Source organism: Pezoporus flaviventris, unplaced genomic scaffold (genome assembly GCF_033815535.1).
Source record: "Pezoporus flaviventris isolate CSIRO_AGI_PZ_B2104156 unplaced genomic scaffold, CSIRO_AGI_Pfla_v1 ptg000025l, whole genome shotgun sequence".
Lineage (NCBI taxonomy): Eukaryota > Metazoa > Chordata > Aves > Psittaciformes > Psittacidae > Pezoporus > Pezoporus flaviventris.
This window is the reverse complement of record NW_026892573.1, coordinates 13,504,125-13,510,124: the sequence shown is the minus strand read 5'-3', so window position 1 is coordinate 13,510,124 and position 6,000 is coordinate 13,504,125. Positions and strand designations below refer to the sequence as shown.

General features: G+C 46.5%; 1 protein-coding gene across 3 annotated transcripts in view; it reads left to right on the top strand.

The window, feature by feature from the left end:
• Positions 1-689: 689 nt before the first annotated feature.
• FRY (FRY microtubule binding protein) overlaps positions 690-6,000 on the top strand; it is a 230,202-nt gene continuing 224,891 nt past the window's right edge. For 2 of the 3 annotated variants that reach the window (XM_061457549.1, XM_061457547.1), the window contains exon 1: positions 910-978. The gene's annotated coding sequence lies outside the window, so the exon portion shown is untranslated. Of the gene's footprint in view, positions 813-909; positions 979-6,000 lie in introns of those variants that run through there. The other variant, XM_061457548.1, reaches the window with a different exon arrangement.

Below are 6,000 nucleotides of genomic sequence, written 5' to 3'. Positions count from 1 at the left end.
CACAGTGTGCAGCGAGTGGTATGCTGTCTCACCTAGAACCACGTTCCTGCTCTTTCTGAACACCGAGCAGAGCTCTCAGTGCAGCTTCCCCTGATTTCTGATTTCATTTAGCCTTTCTGACTCATTTTACACCCACACCCCAACTGGAATTTCCGTTTAAAACCTCGCTGCTGTCAGGTACTACCGGCACTGCACGTTTCTCTGAAAATCCTCCGGTTTACACCTTTGTATAACGCCATTTCCCTGTTCCACACAGAGAGCATCTCCGTTCCGAGCAGGGTTATCTGACCGGGGACACTTGCTGCTCGCAGGGAGCGGCGCTAGGATGGTGTAACGCAGTGCCGAGGCCGTTTCTGAGAACTCTTCCTTGCCAGGGAAGTTTCCCCGGCCGGCTCGCCCTGCCCGCGGCCGCTGCCGGCGCTGGCAGCCGGGTCCCGCAGCCCCACAGCCGGTCCCTGTCCCCCCGCCGCACCCTCTCCCCGCAGCGCTGAGGCCTCCTGCCACCCCTTCACCGCAGATCGGCGAGCTCCCGACCGGCCCTGCCGAGGCTGCCCCGCTCTCCAACTACGACTCCCTGGTTCCTCCGTGTCTTCCTGACGGACAGTAGGCAGCCGCACCCAACCCGGCCCACCGCACCCTTCGCCTCCCGGGACGTCCCGGCGGGGAGGAGCCGCCCGCCCCGCTCCGCTCCGCTCCGCTCCGCCCCACGCAGGGAGCTCCGGGCGGAGCAGCACGATTTCGCTGCCGAGCGGGACTACCCGGAGTCGCCTCCGCCTCCCCGCTCCCCCCGCGGCAGCGGCGGCAGGACCCAGGTGAGAGAGGGGCGGTGCCAGGCGCCGCTGACGGAGGGGTCGTCCGGCTGCCGCCGCTCCCGATCGCGAGGGAGGGGTCGGGCGGAGGGAGGCCGGGCTCAACTTGACAGGAGGGAGGGAGGGAGCGAGCGAAAGACGCGTCGGTGGCTGTGCTCGCCGGGCGCGGGTGAGTGAGGGAGGGAGGGAGGGAGGGAGGGAGGGAGGGAGGCAGGCAGGCAGGCAGGCAGGCAGCGAGCGGGCGGGCGGCGGCTGGCGTGGGGAGGGTAGCGGGTGGCCGAAGCGTGGCGCGTCCCCGGCGGCTGGCGGGCGGCTGGCGGGCGGCTGGAGAGGGGAGGCGGCGCTCGGCCGCGCCCCGGTAACGAGGAGAGGCGGAGACACCGGGCGATCCCCGGCTCCGCTCCGGGGGCTTGCGGCGGCGTCTGTTCCCTCGCGGCCCGGAAGAAAGTTTGGGGGATGCCGATGAGGTGGACGTTGCCCCTGCCATCCGCCGCAGAGCCCGGTCGCCAGCCGGCGGTCTCCGCGCTGCTGCCGCCGCCTTCGCTCAGCGCCCGGTCGCAGACAAAGCCGCCGCCCCACCTGCCGCCCTGGCCCCGTTGCGGGGCCGCCGAGAGGCACCGTGACGGCTGCGCTGCCAGAGACGGGCCTGGGCCGAGACGGGGCCCGCTGAGAGCCGACAAACTTATTTTTAGATGTGCCTCCCATCACAATGCGTTTTAAAATTAGCACAGTTCTTATTTAAGGAGTGGGAAATAAAGTGGTTCTGGAGGCCTCGTGGCGGTTGTGGGGGTTTAAAGCTGTTTTTCCATGAAAAAAAAAAGAATGTAGTTTCAGTGGTACAGGCAACTGTGAGGCAGTTAATATCCACAGGTGCACACAGGATGCTTTTGCTGTATCTTCCTTAAGGTCACCTCTTAAGCACATGAACAACGATACTCATGGCTTTGTCCTCCACAGTGTGTCTTCAGCATGAGGCTCAAGGTCTAATGTGCTGGCACACCTGATTCATGACATTCTTTTTACAGTGACTCGAGCTTTTTTGGGCTGGTGTTTCCTTCCTTTTCTGTCTTGTCACTTCTCTCTGGAACATCTGCAACATGTGGGTGATACAGGTTGAAGGAGTGACAACAAGGTGCAAGGGTCAGTACTGGTTATTATCTTGTAAATTAATCTTTTTGGTTTTTTAGCTACTGTATCAGCTGATACAATATATCATGTGTATATTGTGTTGTCTGTATGAATGGTCATGATTGCTCACAAAGGAGAATTCTGATTTTCATTATAAACCCACTGCAAATGTACAGGAGACTTGTGTAAATGAAAAATGAAAAGTGTATCTCCAATAAGGAAAGGAATTTTAAAAACATCAAATCACAGAGTATTTGAAATCGGAAAGGCCCTCTGGATGTCATCTAGTCCTGCTCCCACGCCCCAGACAAGTCCAGTTGGATAAGGTTTCTCAGACCTTGTCCAGGTGAGTTCTGAGCATCTCTGAGGTTGGAGATGCCACAGTCCCTGTGGTTGTGGTGGTGCCAGTGTCTGCCTGCCTTTGTGGTGTATTTATTTTCTTTTCTTAATCTACTGGCAATTTCCTGTGTTGCAATCTGTGTTTCCTCACGTCCTGCCACTGTGCACCTCGCATCCATCTGTGGGTGACTGTAGTAATGAGCATCTGTAGTTCTAGAAGCTAGTAGAAGCCATGCTAGCATTTTGGACCAAAGGGCTGATTGTTTCATGACACTGCTCTAAGCATGATTGCTAGATTTTGTTCTCATAAATTGTAAAATTATTCATCCCAAGCATTTGCTTAACATTTCCTGTTTACTGGGATGCGGTTAATAGCAGGTTAGCATATTAATTTAAAATGCATAAACTCCTTATGAACATTATTTGTTGTTTTATTTTAAAAATCAAATAAATGCCAGATAATTTACCCATCAATGTTTGTCCACTGGCCTTGTGTGCCTTATCCTAAATTTGGGAGTTTGCTCCCAACTTTTCCTAGAGTCCTTTCTCCATTAACAGTGTCATATAGTCTCTTGGAATGACAAAGAGTCTACTCATTTTAATAGACAGAAAGCTTTTCAGCTTTAATCTTGAAATAGATTTTCCTTGGGAAGGAATGTGCCTCGAACAATACAGTACAACCTGTTATTACTGGGAAGTTGCCTTTGTACTGTACAGGCATTGTTTAATGCTCTGGAGAAGCCTTGGTGGATATTTATGATGCAGTTGATGTGGTAAATGATGTGGGCATCTTTTTTTGTTCAGGAGGGGAAAAAAAAATGCTTAGGCTGCGCAGAATAAAAATCTGCATGTTCTCCATCGTGACACGTGACTGCCAAAAACACTTGTTTCTTAATTTATGTAAATTCTTGGATGGTGCTGATAGCTGATATTTCAAAAGCAGGAGAAGATCTTTGTAATGTGATTCATAGGATGTCACTTTCGGACATGTCTGGGTAGAATTTCAAAACATTAGTATGATGCTGCTTAATAGCAAATGTTTCTGAATAGCTCATGCTTTCCATTAGAGCTATATCAAATAATTTATTAGAAGCCTTTTGAATGGCTGGCTGCACTGAATTTGATGATATTTACAATCATTTGATAAATAATTTATCTTACTTCTCCAGATAGCATCTGCCGTTGTATAATGATGGGAACACCTGACAGTTATGCTTGTATTAATTGTAGTGAACTTCCACTCAGGAAGAAATCAAATGTATGAGGGGGTTGTTGTTGGTTTTTATAATTTTATTTAGTCCTGTAATGCCTATGTGAGTCTTGGATATTCTTGACATGTGTAAACCTTTTCTGCAGGTTCACTGAACTCTAGATTATATATCTGAGATTTTAAATTTTGCCATCACTAATATTCCAGGGCTTTTAAAATTATATTTTCTGTTTCAGAAATGGGCTATGTTTTTCCCAGTCTGTATTAATGTTCTGTTAGCATGTCATTATTGTAAAATAAATAAACTAGTGGTAAAATAAATAAATTAATGACACATTACATTTTCATACGACCAAACTTGTTTTTGTGGGGGGTATAGAGCTTTATTTGGTTTGACAGCATTTGAGACTGATTTGCATAGTTGCTAAAACAGGTTATTTTGGACTGTTAAGATCAAAATCTTGGAAGGGGAGATCATCATAAGTCTGCAAGTAGACCATTGTAGCAGTGATTCTGATATAATGACTGATATAATAAATTTCAGTCTGAATTTGGACAAGAACATGAAACTAGGAATGCACTTGTTAGACTCATGAATGGTTTGCTTATTGTAGTGTGTACAGAAATGCTGTCACTAGCTCTAATGTTATTGTTATAGGACAGAATTTCATAATGCAGCTCATTCTCTTTCAATTTTATGGCCTGGAGGACTGAATGTTGGAACGACTTTGCTAAATTAAACCTGGGGTCTGTGACAAAGACTAATGCCAAATGCTTCAGAGGGAATTGTAAGAACAAATTTGAGATAATTTGCATCCCACGCTCAAGGTGAATCCAATGCTTTGTAGTTTGAAATTGGCTTAAAACCCAAATAATGTTTAATAGCTTCTTCAGATGTTATTATGCATAATTATGATAATTTTGGACATATTTGTCTCTGATACAGGTACTCAGTCTAGATCTGTGGCTAATATGGGGGACAGCTAGATTATGCAGGGGGTTTGTTTGCTTGCTTGATGCCAGGCTGTTTACACACTTAGGCCAAATTGACTATTTTCCACCAGATTCAACAATTAGGGCAAACGTGACATTTGGGGAAATAGAGGTGTTCCTGCCCACATATTTATACTTTGAACTGCAGTGGTGACAACAGTCATCTGTGTGTGAAACCTGCCCAGTTGCAGATTCCTGCTCTATTTATGTTGGAGCAAGGTATGGAACAGAAACTTGCTTCTCAGGGAATCCCATTATCACCAGTTTGTAGGATGGTCTGGGATGTGTATCTCTCAGCTTCTCTTGTGAAGACTGTGCCTATGCGTGCCGATGCTTGCTAGTTAGGTCTTTTATTTTGAACTTGGGAAACGTGAAGTTTATGTTCTAAGGGCTGTCCTAGTGAGTGTTTAAGAATTTTATATATAAACAGCATCAACAAACAACAGAGAAGTCTGAAATGACCCTCTAGGCTGATCACATACTTACTTGAGTCTCCTGAGCTGTAGAAGCTTGACATAGAAGCAGAAGGAAAAAAAAAAAGGGTTGTTGCAGTACAGCCTACTTCTGAATATTGCTCAATTCCAGTATCAGTCTCATCTTGAATGTGGGATGCTTATCACCTCACATTTATTCTCAGATTCTCTTTCTGAATCCTATTAGATTCCTGATGTTGATGGTTTCTGGTAAAAATAAGTACTGTGAATATGTATTTATGAGAATTTGTAAATAACACCTGGTAGAATGGTACTAGTCAGTATTATTCAATGAATACCTGTGAACCTAAGCATAGATTTCATTATGGTATTGCTTAGGAATTTCTGCTGTTTTTTTCTGAGCTTTATAGTCTTTGCATGGTGTTCTGAAGGGGGGTTTGAAAGGTTTACAGTTTGCTGGTGAAATTCTGCAGTAGTTTCCATGAGCCCCTGACAGACTTCACGCTACATTTGCAGATTTACGTGTTTGAACTTTGATTGAAATTGCAGACAGTGCTGTTCCAAATCAGTGCTCCTTCAACTTTTGTGAGGTGGATGGCTTTACCTTCCTTTTTTCTAGAAAGAAGTCCATGGCTTGCCTATATACACCAAACTGGCATTGAAAGGGATGCTGTGGCTCTTGCTCCAGGAATACCTCCTCCTAGGCTAGAAATCAGTCATCCTCTGTGCTAATCCCACAGCAGCTGCACCAGTTCAAGTGATTGGCTGCTAATGCTTGTACTGATGTAGCATCCAAACCTGCTTTCCACAGAACACTTCATGTTTGCAACACAACCACTTGTTCTGTTCTCTGCTAGCAGCGTCATTGCTGCAAGCATCCATGGCAGGAGACTGCTATAGATGGCAGTGTCAGGCTGGAGAAGTGGTGGGAGAATTTTTGGTTACTGCAGTCACAGGAGGTGAGAACTAAATTTAAAACTTCAATTTTTGTCCCTGCCAATTGAAGTTTTCTTTCCCAATATAGCCTTAGTAAAAATCATGGCTTTTATCGACTTTCTATTATACTCTCCATGTCAGCCAAGAAATC